At 37.7% G+C, this 18,050-nt stretch overlaps 1 long non-coding RNA gene across 1 annotated transcript in view; it reads left to right on the top strand.

Moving 5' to 3' along the window:
* The first annotated feature begins 10,994 nt into the window (after positions 1–10,994).
* LOC105546977 overlaps positions 10,995–18,050 on the top strand; it is a 21,260-nt gene continuing 14,204 nt past the window's right edge. Inside the window, exon 1 of the long non-coding RNA XR_001007164.1 lies at positions 10,995–11,173. This is a non-coding gene — a long non-coding RNA (uncharacterized LOC105546977). The remainder of the gene's footprint in view (positions 11,174–18,050) is intronic.

Genomic DNA, 18,050 nt, shown 5'->3' with positions numbered 1-18,050 from the left:
AAATTAAAAAAAAAAAAAAAAAAACAAGAACAGTTCTGTTGTTATTACAGATATACCTACCATTGACAGCATTATATTGACACAGATTTTAAATATTTTTCCCTTTAAATGACTCTTAGCTAAAACTTTCTGTACCTATTACTATTTCTGAAATTGATGAAAAGATGCTCTGAGACAAATTAATACTAAAAAAAAAAAACAAAAAAAAACAAAAAAAACAGGGTCTCACTCTGTCACCCAGGCTATAGTGCAGTGATGGCATCATGGCTCACTGCAGCCTCAACCTCCCTGGCCTCAGGTGATCCTCCTGCCTCAGCCTCCGGAATAGCTGGGATTACAGGCGTGCATTACCATACCCAGTTTATTATTATCATTTTTTTGTAGTGATGGAGATTTGCCATGTTGCCCAGGCCTTGAACTCCTAAACTCAAGGGATCTGACCACCTCGGCCTCCCAAAGTACTGAGATTACAGGTGTGAGCCACTGTGCCTGGCCTACTTTTTTTAAAAAGTAGAGAAATAGATTAAAAGACTACAAATTGGGATTAGTGTATACTGGTCAGGAGATGGGTGCATCAAAATCTCACAAATCACCATGAAAGAACTTACTCATGTAACCAAATACCACCTGTTCCCTAAAAACCTATGGAAATAAGAAGGAGAAGAAAGAAGAAGAAGAAGAAAGGAAAAGAAGAAGGAGAAGGAGAAGAAGGAGAAGGAGAAGGAGGAGAGGAAGAAGAAGAAGAAGAAGAAGAAGAAGAGGAGGAGGAGGAGGAGGAAGAGGAGGAAGAAGAAGAAGAGGAGGAGGAGGAGGAGGAAGAAAGAGGAGGAGGAGAAGGGAGGAGGGGGAGGAGGACGAGGAGGGGAGAAGAAACAATTAGCAAAGTCCTCATGAGGAGGAAAGAACAGTAAACACTATGGGTTTATTCCTCTTACTTTTTCCTTTTGTATAGCAGTGTAATAGTTAAGAGCATGAACTGTGGGGTCTGACTCCCCAGGTTTGAATCCTGGCTCCACAGCTTACTAGTTGTGTGACTGTGGGCAAGTTACTTAACCTCTCTATGCATTGTTTATACATCTGCCATATGAGAATAATAATAATGTCTAATTCATAAGATTATTTTGAATATTAAATGAGTTAATACTTCTGAAGTGCTTAGAAAAGTGCAAAACACACAAGAAGCATATTATTTGGTTAAATATATGAAATAGTAAAATGTAAATTCATCGTGTAGATACAATCTCTTCCGGCCTGCCCTGAAATTCCATCTTTAAATTATATACAGATTTTAAATAGGTAGAAGCAAAATAATTGCCCTGGCTTAATTTTTAAAAATAATTTTTAATTTTTAATTTTTAATTTTTATGGGTACATACTAGGTGTAGATATGTATGGGGTACATGAGATACTTTGATACAGGCATGCAATGTATAAACGTCGCGTCCTGGAAAATGGAGTATCTGTGCCCTCAAGCATTTATCCTTTGTGTTACAAACAATCCAATTATACTCTTTTCACTATTTTTAAATGTACAATTAAATTTTTATTGACTATAGTAGCCCTGTTGTGCTATCAAATACTAGGTTTTATTCTTTTTGTTTTGTTTTGTTTTGTTTTGTTTTGAGACGGAGTCTTGCTCTGTCGCCCAGGCTGGAGTGCAGAGGCCGGATCTTGGCTCACTGCAAGCTCCGCCTCCCGGGTTCACGCCATTCTCCTGCCTCAGCCTCCCGAGTAGCTGGGACTACAGGCACCCGCCACCTCGCCTGGCTAGAGTTTTTTGTATTTTTTAGTAGAGACGGGGTTTCACCATGTTAGCCAGGATGGTCTCGATCTCCTGACCTCGTGATCCGCCCGTCTCCGCCTCCCAAAGTGCTGGGATTACAGGCTTGAGCCACCGTGCCCGGTCGGTCTTATTCATTTTAACAATTTTTTTTTTTTTGTACCCATTAACCATCCCCACCTCCCCTCACCACCTACCTGTCCCTCCCTACCCCTTGCCAACCCTTCCCAGCCTCTGGTCACCATCCTTCTACTCTCTCTCTCCATGGGTGCAATTGTTTTTGATCTGTAGATCCTAAATGAGAACATGAAATCCTACGAATAAGTGAGACCTGTGCCTGGCTTATTTTACTTAGCATAATGACCTCCAGTTCCACCCATGTTGTTGCAAATGACTGAATCTCATTCTTTTTATGGCTGACTAGTACTCCATTGTGTGTATATGCTGCATTTTCTTCATCCATCCGCCTGTTGATGGATACTTAGGTTGCTTCCAAATCTTGGCTATTGTGAACAGCGCTGAAACAAACATATGAGCGCAGACATCTTTTCAATATACTGATTTCCTTTCTTTTGGGTATATACACAGCAATGGGATAGCTGGATTGTATGGCAGCTCTAATTTTAGTGTTTTGAGGAACCTCCAAACCATTCTCCATAGTGGTTGTACTAATTTACATTCCCACGAACAGTGTGCAAGGGTTCTCTTTTCTCCACATCCTCGCCAGCATTCGTTATTGCCTGTCTTTTAGATAGAGGCTATTTTAGCTGGGGTGAGATTATGTCTCACTGTAGTCTTGATTTGCATTTCTCTGGTGATAATGATATTGAGCACCTTTTCATATACCTGTTTGCCATTTTGTATGTCTTCTTTTGAGAAATGTCTATCCAAATCTTTTGTCCATTTTTTAAATGAAATTATTAGATTTTTTCCCCTATAGAGTTGTTTGGGCCCCTTATATATCCTCGTTATTAATCTCTTGTCAGGTAGGTAATTTGCAAATATTTTCTCCTATTCTGTTGCCTTGGCTTAATTTTAAATGCAGCTTAATATCTATAAAGGTATTCCACAGAAAATGAAAGTGTGAAGCAGCAAATCTTCTCCAGCTGGAAGGAGAAAGGAATTAGCTTTGAATGAGCACCTAGAGTTTACCAGGTACAATGTTGAATACAATCCTCACAACAGCTCTCTAAGGTTAGGTTGTCACACCCACGGTGAGGAAACTAAAGCTCAGAAAGGTTGAAAAACTGAACCAAAGTCCCAAAGCTGAGTACACGGACAAGCCAGAATTTGAACTTCTGTGTGTCTGATTGTAAGCACAATAAACTTTCCATTTCCTTTTTTGAGAGAGGTGGTATATATAGCAAAGCAGTTAAGAGGAAGGATTCTGAACACATCCAAAACTAAACTCATTTTCTTTCTCCCTTAACATGTTACTCCTCCTGTATTCTATATCTTGGTAGAATGTCACAGCTGTTTCCTGCTGGATCAACACAAAGAGAATATCATTTTCCAAACATCTGCCAAACACTCGTGTTCAGTGAAATATACTAAGTGTTCTGAGGGAAAAGAATTAGGTAGTCAAATAATTTTAATATTAGGTTAAACAGATATAAATAGGGCTTCTTAAAATCTTTAATATGCAATGTTCATTGTCAATCTCTAAGAAGTGGATCCAATATTATATTAGATATGACATTCAGTTGCATGAACAGAAATCCAACTCAGTAGCTTAATCAAATTGAGATTGATTTTTCTTACAGGACAAGAAGTCAGGAGGTAGACAGTCCAATATAAATGCAGCTACTCAAGGAAGTCATACAAATTTGTTTGGTGTTCTCCCTCATGGGCACAAGATGGTTTTTCTGCCTCCAGGATGTGGTTTTATTCTAGAAAAGAGAGAAGAGTAAAAGATACATGCCACCTGAGCCTTAAAACACTTTCCCAGTAACCTCACCCATCTGCTTATATCTAATTGTCCAGAACTGGGTTACATGGCCTCTCTAGACCACGAGGAAGTCTGGAGAGCTAAGCATTTTAACTGGGCACACTGACACCCTTAACAAAATCAGGATTCTACTGGAAAGAAGGGGAGGTTGGATATCAAGTAGACAACTACAGGAGCAGTATATATACGTCATCAAAAGTTAGCAATTTCACTGGTGTGTTTGGCCCAAGCACCTATTAACATATTCAGTGGCTTCTCATCATTGGCACATAGAATGCATGTTGCTTGGCTTGGCACCCAAACCTATATGTCCCAGTTCCTTGCCACCCACAGTGAACAACCTGCAGTCTTCAAGATGGACAACACTGCTTCATGCTTCTCTCTTCTGCACACCCTCTCCTCCTTCTGGCTACCTCTGGCAGGTCCTTGGAAATTCAGTTCTGACAATAACTGCCGTGACACTTTTCTGTCTTAGGCTCCTCTTCCAACAGTGTTAGTTTCCCCTCTGTCCTCTCATGGCACCCCCTGTATCACTTTTATTACTCTCAGTTATACTTTTTTTCTCATATATTGGCTGAAAGAAAACTAAGAAGCAAAATTGTAGATAACGCTTTCATTATTGTTTTTGGTTTTTGTTTTGTTTTCAAACAGGGTCTCACTCTATTGCCCAGGCTGGAATGCAGTGGTACAATCTCAGCTCACTGCAACCTTGACCTCTGGGCTCAGATGATCCTCCCGCCTCAGCCTTCCAAGTGGCAGGTCTATGGGTGCACACCACCATGCCCAGCTAATTTTTTTTTTTTTTTTTTTTAGAGATGGGGTTTTGCCATGTTGCACAGGCTGGTCTTGAACTCCTGGGCTCAAGCAGTCCACCAGCCTTGGTCTCCTAAAGTGCTGGGATTACAGGCATGAGTCACAGTGTCCGGCCACTTTTCATTATAACAACAGGAAACATACATATGAAAAAGGCCTGGAAAGAAATACATCAAAATATTGGAGATGACTGTTTCTCTGGGCTCTAAACTTTCAGCAATACCATAGGATTGTTAATAATTACATTTTTATTCTATAAAATATAACAACTTAAGGCAGGATATGATAAAGTGGTGCCTGGCAGTGCCTCAAGAGTGGCATATAAAGTAGGCTAATTGATACAGGTGAAACTTTGTGGGCTCAGGAAGTTAAAAGAACCACATGGAGGATGTGGACTGAACCTGGGCCCTAACAATTGTGTGAGCGTGGATTAATACGGTGATGCGTGAGGGCCAGCCATGCCAGTGGTGGTCATCTAAGTGCTCCAGTGTGAATAAACAGAGTGCCTCTGAGAGAATGAGTGAAGTCTATTAGGAGAAGGGGATTCATAGGGATCCGTGGAACGCGGAAGAAAAAGTAGAGGAGGGACAAACAGATAAAGGCTTTGGCAAGTCAAGCTGCTTTGTGTTGGGAGGTTCTCCGAGTTATAATTTAGAAATGACACATCATAGATTAGAAAAAGAAGACTTGGAAGGTGAGCTAATGGCTACTTTATGAGAATACCTAGGTCTACACCAAAATGAGGATAAGGATAATGGACAGGGGTTGGGGGGAATTGAAGAAGAACCAAAAAGAAATTGGTAGAACTTCATAACTGACCATGGGATTGGCAGAAGACTGGGAAGAAATTAAAAATGACTTGGGGGACCAGTGCAGTGGCTCATGCTTGTAATTCCTGCACTTTGGGAAACTGAGGCAGGCAGCTCACTTGAGGACAGGAGTTCGAAACCAGCTTGGTCAACATGGCAAAACCCCATTTCTACTAAAAATACAAGAATTAGGCAGGCCTGGTGGTGCATGCCTGTAATTCCAGCTACTCAGGAGGCTAAGGCAGGAGAATCACTTGAACCCTATGGCAGGAAGGAGGCGCAGGGGGCGGGGGGGGGGGACAAAAAAGTGACTTGGATTGGGGGTTCTGAATCTGGTTAGTTGAAAAAATAATCTCTTTTGCAGAAATAGGAAAATCAGGAAATGTAGTTGGTTTGGGAGGTGACTGATTTCCGTTTGGAACAGGTTGACTTAGTGAGGATGGCAGACCAGTCATGTCCAGCAGATGGTTAAACTGGCTTTGAAGCTTAGCAGAGCAGTCAGACAATAAAATTTATAATTTTGCCTAAGACATAATTATCCTGATAAAACATTAGCCTAGGAAAAGACCTTGGAAGTTATTAGTCCAACCTTTTCTGACACAAGAAAACTGAGGTCCATTTAAAACTTTTTATTTCACAGGCCCCAGCCTAGTCAAGGTTATACAGCTAGTTAGGTTTGGTGACTAAGTTGGGTTTGCAAATTCAGCCTTTTCTTTGCCTAGCACTCTTAGGTAAACAATTGAGAGTACAAAGATTCTACTTAATTTGTCTAGCTCAAAGAAAGTACTATTGTCCAAGTATTAGAAAATCAAGCTTAAAAAAGCTCAATCTACTGAAGCAGCAATTTGATTAAAAAATCCTTTGTCCATAGGTAGGATTTCAAGATATATAATATAGTAGAATATGTTCAAGCTGTTAATTAAGCTAGATATGCTTCTGGTTTGATTTTACCTATAGGTCCTAATTACCCTGGACACTTTCCAATCCCAAACTGTGCTGCAATTTCAAACACAAGTGCCTTTTGGAATATTTTTACCACAAACCTTACAAGATTACAATGCAATTTAGAGGGTAAATCTATGACACAATTTGCTTCAAACCTATATTCAGTATAATCGACCTCATCACAGAAGAGGCATTCAGTTATCAGAAACATTAGAAAAACTTCATTAAGCAATATTAAAACTGTACCACCTCAGAGCTCAAATTAATGGTTTCAGGGTGTTAATACATTTTGAAAACCTGTAAATGAATTTTAAGCAAATTGGTTTGGGAGGCCAAGGTGGGTGGATTACATGATGTCAGGAGTTTGAGACCTGCCTGGCCAACATAGTGAAACCCCATCTCTACCAAAACTACAAAAAATTAGCTGGGCATGGTGGCGGGTGCCTGTAGTCCCAGCTACTCTGGAGGCTGAGGCAGGAGAATTGCTTGAACCCAGGAGGCAGAGATTGCAGTTAGCCAAGATCATGTCATCGTACTCCAGCCTGGGCAATAAGAGTGAAACTCCACCTCAAACCAAAAAAAAAAAAAAAAGAAGAAGAAGAAGAAAAATTTTAAGCCAATTAGCCATAGCCACTCAAGGTTACAATAAAAGTAAGTCCATTTAGATTTCTGCACTCTACAAAATAATACCTCAAATGTTCTACCTTAGACTTTCTCTACTTATAAATGCTATTTACTCACAGACATATTCCTCACTAAATTTGAGTAATTAAAATTTTAAAGCCAAATTAATACAAAAATATTAATTGCACTGAAGCCCAAGCACTTTTTCATGTACATAGTAAGTCTCTCTAACATAACTATTGAAGATTCCTTCATCATAAAGAAAAAGTACATCATATCCCCACTATCTGTCCTCCTTCAGAAATGTTTGAATGAATACAATATTTATTGCAAACAGAGAAAAAGGAGTCTTTTTTTAAAGAAAAATGATGAATTCTTATTAAAATGTATGATATTTCTATCATGAACAGAATTATTTCTTTGGTAATGAAATCCTTTAAAGCTATAGTAACACTTTCAAAATAATATTAAATTTTACATTGAAAAGAATCCTGAAGTAGCAAGGGAGTTCCCAGTCTATTAATGACCCTATAGGAAGGGTGAAGGAAGTAAAGATTACTATCTCTTACTCTGAAATTTAAAAAATCACAGCCTGCAGACTTGAGGTAATAAGTAGCTAAACTCAGTAGCTTTGAATTCCTTTCTCAGTCTCACTGGTATGGTCTTGGATATAGCACTTTTAAATAGACAAAGGGAATCAAATATACTTATTGTTTCTCAGTGTGTACTGTTTTTTGGTATATAAAAGGACATTTAAGTCTCCCATTTGTGAACTCCAGATATCCTGCAGTCAGTAAATAAATACCTTGAAAATGTATATCATTCAAAGAAATACATCAGTAGAGTCCAACAGAGAAAGGAAAACTTCCCTGTGCAAATCTGGGTGAGCCTGTCCTAAGGTGCTTACTTATCTTTTTTCTTTCTTTTGAGATGGAGTCTTGCTCTGTCACCCAGGCTGGAGTGTGGTGGCACCATCTTGGCTCACTGCAGCCTCTGCCTTCCAGGTTCAAGTGATTCTCCTGCCTCAGCCTCCCGAGTAGCTGGGATTACAGGCATGCACCACCATATCCGGCTAATTTTTTTTTTGTATTTTTAGTAGACACGGGGTTTCACTATGTTGACCAGGCTGGTCTTGAACTCCTGACCTCAGGCGATCTGCCCGTCTTGGCCTCCCAAAATGTTGGGAATACCAGCTATGCTACCACGCCTGGCCCTAATGTGCCTACTTTTGATAGAATTTTTTTCCTCATTATAACCAATAACAAATAGCTAGCATTTATCAGGGACTTAATGTAGAGCAGGCCCTGTGCTAAACACCCTACATACAAGATCACCTTCAGAACTCTCAGTCACCCTAGGGAGAGACCGTCAATTGTCATCCTTGCTTTACAAATGAGAACTGAGACTCACCCAACTAGTAAATAATAGAGCTGAGACTATAACCCAACCACTGGACTCCAAAGCCCATGAGTGAAACCACTGTGTTCATCATGGGTCTTTGGGAAATAATAGAAAAGCAGTTAGTAGGGCAAACCCATCTTCCAAAGAAACTAAGGCAGGAAAATAGGGTCTGGAGGCAGGGAACATAAGGCAAATTCACACTTCAGCTATAACAGGAAATATCATCTCCATAGGGCCTAGACTGTAAATGACTTTGTAACTTTACTTCATCCTCTCCATTTACATAGGCTGTACCTGAAGTAACCAATGGAATCCTCTAGGTATTTAAACTCCCAAAAATTCTGTAACTGGGCCTTTGAGCCTCTATGCTCAGGGTCGCTCCCACACTGCGGAGTGTACTTTCATTTTTAATAAAACCCTTCATTCCTTCCTTGCTTTGTTTGTGCATTTTGTCCAATTCTTTGTTCAAGACGCCAAGAACCTGGACACCCTCCACCATTAATAAAACCAGCTTTCATTTTGGTATGTCTCCTTCTAATCTTGTATCCATACAATTTTTGTTCCACGTTTTCTTCACTTTTTAATTTTTTTAGACGGAGTTTCACTCTTGTTGCCCAGGCTGGAGTGCAGTGACGTGATCTTGGCTCACTGCAACCTCCGCCTCCTGGGTTCAAGTGATTCTCCTATCTCAGACTTCTCGCCATCACACCCCACTAATTTTTTGTATTTTTAGTAGAGATGGGTTTTCACTATGTTGGTCGGGTTGGTCTCAAACTCCTGACCTCAGGTGATTCACCTGCCTTGGCCTGCCAAAGTGCTAGGATTACAGATGTAAGCCACTGCACCTGGCCTTTCTTCACTTCCTATTAAGTTATTAGAAATTCTACACAAACATCAGTTTTCATGGCCATATACTGGTACAGTGAGTGGATCTACTTCATTATAGTTAATGCCACATTTATTTGGACACTTATGTTATTTTCAGACTTTTGCTATTATTCATAATACTTTTATAGCTGTCTGTTAATTAAACATTTTGTTAATTTGAGATTATTTTCTTTTTTTAATTTTTATTTTCTTAGAATCATTAAAATGGAAATACCAGGTCAAAGAAAAGTTACATTTAGGCCACATTGTCAAATTTCTCTCCAAAAAGGCTGCATCCATCTGTACAACTATCACTAATGTATAGTGCCTATTTCGCCTCACCCATACCAGCATTGAATATTATACTTTAAAAGCATAAATTTCCCAATTCAATATGTGAAAAATGATATTTGTATTAGTATTTCTTTTACTGGATTATATGTAAAATTGAATTTTTTATATGCTTGCCAATAAGTTTCATTTCACCCATTTTACTAATTTTCTAAGATGGAATTTCCAGTTTCCTAAGGAAGTTAGACCTTTCTCCATTTCTAATATATGTGTTTAATGCTACAAATTTCCCTCTAAGCACTGCTTTTGCTGTGTCCTATGAATTTTGATAAGTTGTACTTTTATTTACATTTAATTCAAAATATTTAAAATTTTCTCCTGAGATTTCTTCTTTGGCTCATGGGTTATTTAGAAATATGTTGTTTATTTGCAGATATTTGGGGATTCTCCAGTTATCTTTTCTGAGATCATATTTTGTATAATTTCTATTCTTCTAAATGTATTAAAGTATGTTTAATGGCCCAGCATATGGCCTATCGTGGTGTATATTTCATGTGAATTTGAAAAGAATGTGTAATTCAGCTGTTATTGAAGTATTTGATAAATGTCCACTAGGTCAAATTGACTGATCTGTTCAGATCATCTATAGCTTTACTATTTTCACACTTTTCAAATGATAGTCACTGTTAGCAACTAGCAAACAACAGAAGAGAAAAGTAAATAGAAAACTAATTACAGTTTTAGTGTATATTGTAGGAAACAGACTGCTATGCATGCTTTCCATGAAGTTTTTGGTTTGTATCTATTACCTCTTTCCACAGTGAAGAGGATGTAAGAGAGGAAAAGCAGGGTAAGAGGGTGGGCCAGAAACACAGAAGAAATTGTTTAAAGGACACACCAAACACATCACTAGTCTGAGATTTTTTCCATATTTTATATAATGCTTTCATGCCTATTGAGAAAATAAATGCTTGTTGATGAAGATCTTAATCTTTATCAGCGTTCTTTGGAATTCTTGGTTTTTAACACAAAAGTTATAGTATAACTCTTTTAAAAGGCATCTAAATAATCTTATGTTTTGAACTGGCTCTCTTTTCACTGAAAAATACCAAAAACTCATGGTTATAGAGTTGGAAGGGTAACTGTAGTACAGAAAGTTTGGCCAATTACATAGTGTTACAGTTTTAAGAGCTGCTTCCAAAGCAATCAGACTATTCGGAAAAACTTTTTCATAACAAATGTGTTCTTCCTTTAAAATGTAAACAATGAGCCAATCTTAGAAGCGAACATTGACCACAGAGTCATATCAAGTCTGTTGTTACAAGTACTTTAGTTTTAACAATGCAAAAACGTGAAGGATAGGTTTACTTTTTAACTCCAATCCTGTTCAAAGATCACTTATTGGCCTCTGAAGGAACAGGTGGCATGCCTGTTATAGTTTAACAGGTAGCCTCTGGGTGAGGTATAGTAGTTCAGATACCTTTGGATGCTTTGGATGCTCTCATGTGTGGCAGTATGCACTTGTTAAAACATTCTCCTCTCTGGGTCTGGAAGCCTAGAGTCTATATCCATATTAGGCACTGGGCAGGTATTCCAGACTTCTCTTCTGAGTCATGGATGAAAAATGCCATCTTGCAACTGACACAGCAATTCCTTTGCCAAGAAATCATCACATCCTTAGTTTCTTATGTTGATGTAAATATTCAAGTTCTTGATAATTAAGATAGATTTTCTATTTGCAACAAATATCTGAGTATTCATCCTTTTGAAAACAAAATTTACAGGGAATATTTTTTCTATCAAAGGCACCATTAATTATACTAGGCTCTCCAAAGAACTCCAGAATCACCTCAAATACCAGCAACTCAATTCTATTCCACTATTCAGATCTGTTGGATTGGGTTGAATCGGAATGGTATTACACTTATAGTTAATTTAAGGAGTATTTACATCTTTAGGGAATTCAGTTTACATTTTTATGAACACATTATATTCTCCATGTATTTAGGTCCTCTTTAAGACATTTCAACAAAGTTGCCTAATTTTCTTCAGAAAAATCTTGCCAATCATTTATTAGATTTATTCCTGTACATATTTTTGATTATTTTTATAGATGATATATTTTTAAATGTAATATTTCTTAATCTTTGCTGTATGGGGATGTAATTGCTTTTTGTATATTGATCTTATATCCAGCAACCTTACTAAATTCCTAATTCTAATAATCTGTAGTCTCTTACGCCTAACTCCGTGTTTCCATATAAACAACCATATTGTGTATATTTATGGACCAATTATTTATTCTTTCCAATCTTTATAATTTTTATTTGTTTTTCTTTTCTAATTACACTGGCTAGAATATGTAGTACATTTTGAATAGTCACAATATTGGAGGACTGGTGATTTCCTTTATTATCTTTGTGAGGCAAACAATGTGCTTAAAAATGTTTGTTTTTCAGCTGGCACTAGATGTTTTGCACCGAGAGAATTCAAGCTATGTAATCTGCACTATTGCTAGAGTCATTTATTTTCTTAAATATTTTCTCCTATGTTTACCTTCTCTACTAGTTGATTTGCCCTTTACACACTCTAAGTCCAAGTTTTACATTTGTTCTCATTTCTAATGGTGTACTTTTGTGAAACTGAATATTGATTGTAGAATCTCCTACTGAGAACATTTTTCTCTTTTCATTCAAATTATTATACTTCTTAATATTTATGGCTTCCAGAAAGAATTAAATTTAAAAATAAAATTTACCTTCAAAGACAATGAGATGACCATGGATCTACCAAATGCTTTCATGAAATGTTCTTTACTTTTTCCTACAATATTCTCAGTGCTTCCAAATATGCAGGTTGCTCTGCTGCACAACGTTAGGAATGCCATTCATATCACTGTGTGAGTAGCACGCCCTGGGATTCTGCAGTGTGCAATCTTCAAGGCTGACTGTGGTAGCCTTGCCTATGCATTTCACTTTTCTGTCTAATTAGGACTGGGGTCTCTCTCAAGCAATTAATGATAATCTACTAACACCTAACTCCAGAAGCAACTCTAAATATGTTTCAAAAACATTTCTACTTTTGACTGCAAGCAGAAAAAATATCATGTCAGGGAGATACATTATGATAATACAGCTTTAATAGGCAACCTCATTCTATGCCAAATCAGTGTTGATACAATATTTGTTTGTTTAGTATTATGTAATTAAGTAAATTGTCACTTCTCTTTCTATAAATACAGTTAGGATGAGGTAAAAAAATGGGAAAAGAGGGGAGGAATTCATTTTGGAGAAAGAATCAACATAAAAGTAATATAATTACAACTCTCATTAGTAGTAATAATAATACTTGTGATGAGATGATAATGGCAAGGTAGTAATGATCATCATGATCATCACCATCATAATGATGCTGATATGCCCATGAATCCTAGTTGTTTGGCTTAGCTACAAGTTTAAGTTGCATTATAGTTTAGTTTCTGCCATAAAAATTTCTTCAAAGCAGAGCGGGAGAGGATTTCATAACATAGCTTCTGCTTTCTCACTAAGAAATGACACATGCCGAACTTACAGTGACACAAGATTATCAATTATATTATAACTTTTTAAACTTTCATCCCAGGTACAAGCAAGGTCAAAAATTAATTTTATCCGATTGAAACCAGAAGCTTTCTTTAGAAAGGCAGGTCTTTAGTTATATACTAAAAAGGGCAAAGACTATAGCCAGTTCATTTTTTAGGGGCGTATCTAGAGTTTTAAGTTACATATATATAATATACATTGTAGGTAATATGGAGAGACTATAGACAGACAGATAGATAGATAGATAGATAGATAGATAGATAGATAGATAGATAGATAGATAGATAGATAGATATACACCTATATATAGTATATGTATTTTTGGAATCTCTTATTCAGTCAGTATTGGATAACACAGGTCTAGACCTCACAGGGGGTAATACCACAAGGGGAATAATGTGTGCAAAGTGCAGAGTAAGTGCATGTAAATAGCTTGCACTAGCAGAAAAAAGCACTGCATGGAGCCAAAAGAGGAATGTAAATCAATCGCGATCCTGGTAGAATAAAGTTGAGATGCTCTGCCATATTTGCAAGTAATGATGCTAGTGAAAGAGCTAAACAGAAGGCAAAAATAGAGACCACAGGTTATAAGAAAAAAGTTATGCACAGTCAAGAGTTGGAAAGCAACTTAACTTAAAAAAAAATAAAAACCATTTACCCTGGCAGTATATAAGGCATACTAGGCTTACTGCTAATACGAAGTATCCAGGGACATTTGTCTCTCTATCACTGTGCCAGGCACAGGGTAAGTTTTCAATAAATATTTGTCCACAAGGGAGGAAGAGCGATCAGTTAGATACTATGTGGCCTACTTAAAAATACCACACTTCGCCAACGTCACATGTGGTTCAAGAAAATCTGTTTCTGAGTTGTTTTTGTGGGTGTGGTTCACAGACAACTTTGGTGACACATCAGGAAAGATGGCAAGCAGAATGAGAACTAGTGCTACAAAAAATGATCTCACTGTAACAGCATGGGTGGGCCTGGGAGTCAGTTCTCATGCAAGCCCATTAGTTCTAGAAAGTTCTCATATGACTAAGAAAAAGTTGACAGGAATCAGACAGATTTCATCATTAAGCAAACAGAAAACATCAAGTAAGTAAGGGAAAATGTCGAATGAGGTTAGGAGGAAACATTTTTAGATACCTTTATAGCCTCCTGCCCTTTCATTCCCTTTCTCAATCAGCTCTCTTCCTATCCCACCCCATGACCCTCTCCTTCCCTTACCCCAGGAACACTAACAAAGCAGGGATGTTTCTGTATAACCCATTCAAGAAACTGCACAAGATCACCTAAGAAGAGGCTGCTATAGTCTAAATGTTTGTGTTCCTCCAAAATTCATGTGTAGAAACCTAACCCCCAAGGTGATGATATTAGGAGGTGGAAGGTGATTAAGTCACCTCATGAATGGGATTAGTGCCCTTAGTGCTGGAGAAAGCCTGTTTGCCCTGTTCACACCCTTCTGCCATGGGAGGATTCCTTGAGAAGGTGTGATTTTTGAAGCAGAGAGGGGACACTCACCAGACATCTAATCTGCTGCTGCCTTGATGGTGGACTTTCCAGCCTCCAGAACTATGAGGAATAAATTTCTGTTGTTTATAAATTACCTAGTCTAATGTATTGTGTTACAGCAGCAGGAACAGGAACCTCTGCTTCTAAGATGGAGGCAGAGCCAGGATTTGAAAAGCCAGGCAGAGCTCCTGGTCATTATTATTATACTAAACCAGATCATGCAGTAGTAACATTGCAGGCAGAAAGCAAAATGCCTTCAAAGCCATTTTCTTAAAATTCTGTCATGAAGCAGCAATTATCCTTCAACTCAGTTTTTTCTTTCTTTTTTTTTCTTTTTGAGACAGAGTCTTGCTCTGTCACCCAAGCTGGAGTGCAGTGGCACAATCTTGGCTTACTGCAAACTCTGCCTCCTGGGTTCAAGCGATTCTCCTGCCTCAGCCTCCTGAGTAGCTGGGTCTACAGGCACAGGCCACCACACCCGGCTAATTTTTGTATTTTCAGTAGAGATGGGGTTTCACCGCATTGACCAGGCTGGTCTCGAACTCCTGACCTCAGGTGATCTGCCTGCCTTGGCCTCCCAAAGTGCTGGGATTACAGGCGTGAGCCACCGCGCCCAGCCTCAACTCAGTCTTAAACCAAAGGTTGCAACTTTCCTTACCAGAAAAAGCCACCTAAAAGTTTTTAAATCAGCCACAAATAAAAAACAAGAAAACAACCAAGATTCTGAAATCTCCAGTAATGAAGAATAGAGGAGGGAGAGGGCAGGGTGAACATGTTACTCCCACTTAGCCTCATTCATAAAATGGGAGTAATAATAACACATATCTTAGAAGATTGTGATAGGATTAAATACATTAATTAAAGCACTCAGAATAATGCTTGACACATCATAAGCATTTAATAAAAGTTAATTATTATTTATCTTTTTCCTACCAGGTGCAGTGGAGCTTTTTTTCTTTTTTGCTAATTAGCCTATAGTAAATTGCAATGTGTCTTTAGTTCCTGAAGCCTAAGGATGTGATGTCCAGCAATGTACTCATATTTTTAAAAATTCTATACAACTCATTTGGGTAATTCCATGTTGTGAGAGTAATAATGTAATAATACTAACCCACCATAACTTGTTATTTTAACCAGACATTTTTAATTGCTGTAACCAAAGTGAATTAAAAGATTACTGATCATGCTGCAAAAGCAGAATGGTGAAATGATTAGGAGCCTAGACGCTCATGTTCTAACTCTAGGTTAGAATCCCACTCACTAGCAGAGTGACTTTGGGCAAATTATCTACCTTCTTTATGTCTCAGTTTCCTCATCTGTAAATTGGGATACTACGAGTATTTCTCTTAGAGACTTGTTAAGAAGACTATATTAGTCTGTTCTCACACTACTATAAAGAACTACCTGAGACTAGGTAATTAATGAAGAAAAGAGTTTTAATTGACTCAGAGTTCCACAGACATAACAGGAAGTATGACTGGGGGGCCTCAGAAATCTCACAATCATGGTGGAAGACAAATGGGAACACTGACCTTCTTCTCAGGGCAGCAGGGGAGAGAGAGAGAGTGGGGAGAACCACTACACACTTTTAAACCATCAGATCTCATGAGAACTCACCCACTATCATAAGAACAGCATGGGAGAGTCCGCCCCCATGATCCAATCACCTCCCACACCAGGTCCCTCCCTAGACACATGGGGATCACCATTCGAGATGAGATTTGGGTGGGGACACAGAGTCAAACCATATCAAGGACTAAATGAGTCATCATTGCACATAAAGTTCTAGGAATAGTGTCTTGCACATAATATGTACTTATATGAGTTGTTTCTTTTATATTTTTTCCATATAGTTAAGAAAATATATTTTGCCAGTTGATTTTTACAAGTTTATTAGTAAAATGTTCATAGAGAAACATTTACATTTCCTTACTCTAAATGTCGAAAATATGTTTAATACTTATTTAACTTTATTTAACATGGTCTAATATTATTTAACTATAATATTTAACATGGTTGAAATTAAAGGGTTTATGTCAGCCTAATTTTAATATATTGTAGTTATTGCTTTAATTGTAATATATTGTAGTATGTTGTAATTGTAATATATTGTAGTTATTGCTAATTGTAATATACTGTAGTTATTGCTTTAATTTTATTTTAATCTTTAGATGTTTAGTTAAGGTCACTGCCTTTCATTGTCCCAGCCGATTTCTTTTCTCAAAATCCATACATAGGCTTAAATTATAATGTTTATATAATTTACTCGTAAAATCCTTCACTACCAAAGTAAACTATTAGGCTATAACAAATATGATACATACTTAGACTATTTTTTATCTTTATATATAGACACTGCTAAACATCAAAAATCATAGAGCTTAAAGATTTTTTAAAATACATGGATATATTTTTAATTTTTATGCTTAGCTACCACTATGAAGTACTGAAATTAACAACAGCCTCAAATCAAGCAGTGAAAAATGCTAGTGAATCATCACATTTTATTGCTGCTTAATTTTTAGGCTTCTGGTGTGAATTAGCTGCGAGATACAGCAATTTAAAGGATAATGACTAAACTCCTATTTCCTGCTTAATTTTCTTTTAAAGAAAAGTATTGGACTTAAGAAAATTATTACTCAGACATTCTTTAAATGAAGAAAACCGGGGAATTAGAATTCTCTTAACAAGTGCATCTTCTAGAGCAGCAGTCCCCAATCTTTTTAGCAGCAGGGACTGGTTTCATGGAAGACAATTTTTCCATGGACGGGGTCGGTGTGGGGATGGTTTTGGGATAAAACTGTTCCACCTCAGATCATCAGGCATTAGATTCTCATAGAGAGCCTGCAGCCTAGCTCCCTTGTATGTGCAGTTCACAACAGGGTTCGAACTCCTATGAGAATCTATTGCTGCCTGCTGATCTGACAGGAGGCGGAGCTCTTGTGGTAATGCTGGCCTGCCACTCACCTCTTGCTATGCAGGCTGGTTCCTAACAGGCCATGGACCAGGAGTTGGGGACCCCTGTCTAGAGCAAAGAATTTCAGATGAAGAAATAAGTGACTAAAATGAAAGCACTTTTATAAGTTTAGAAATGATGGCTCTATATAGATCTACACAAGAAGAAAAAAAATCAATCAAATAGTATCTGTGGCACATTGATGTATCTTGTTGAATCTTCTAGTCCCATCCCAATGTTTAGCATCATAAACACACATGCAGGCCAGGTGCAGGTGGCATTAGGGCAGCACTGCAGTGACAACAGCACCTTGGGAAGTACTGTAAGCAGAGAATATTTGTGCTTGGGTCACTCCCAGGAAAGTTGCAGAGAGATAATAGAAAAAAGCTAAAACTGCAAAGGCATTTTTTAAAAAAAGTTAACTTATTATTATTATTTTTAAATTTTACTTTAAGTTCTGCGATACATGTGTGGAATGTGCAGGTTTGTTACACAGGTATGTATGTGCCATGGTGGTTTGCTG

This window comes from Mandrillus leucophaeus, unplaced genomic scaffold, assembly GCF_000951045.1.
Source record: "Mandrillus leucophaeus isolate KB7577 unplaced genomic scaffold, Mleu.le_1.0 Scaffold377, whole genome shotgun sequence".
Classification (NCBI taxonomy): Eukaryota; Metazoa; Chordata; class Mammalia; order Primates; family Cercopithecidae; genus Mandrillus; species Mandrillus leucophaeus.
This window is presented reverse-complemented; position numbering and strand designations above follow the sequence as displayed.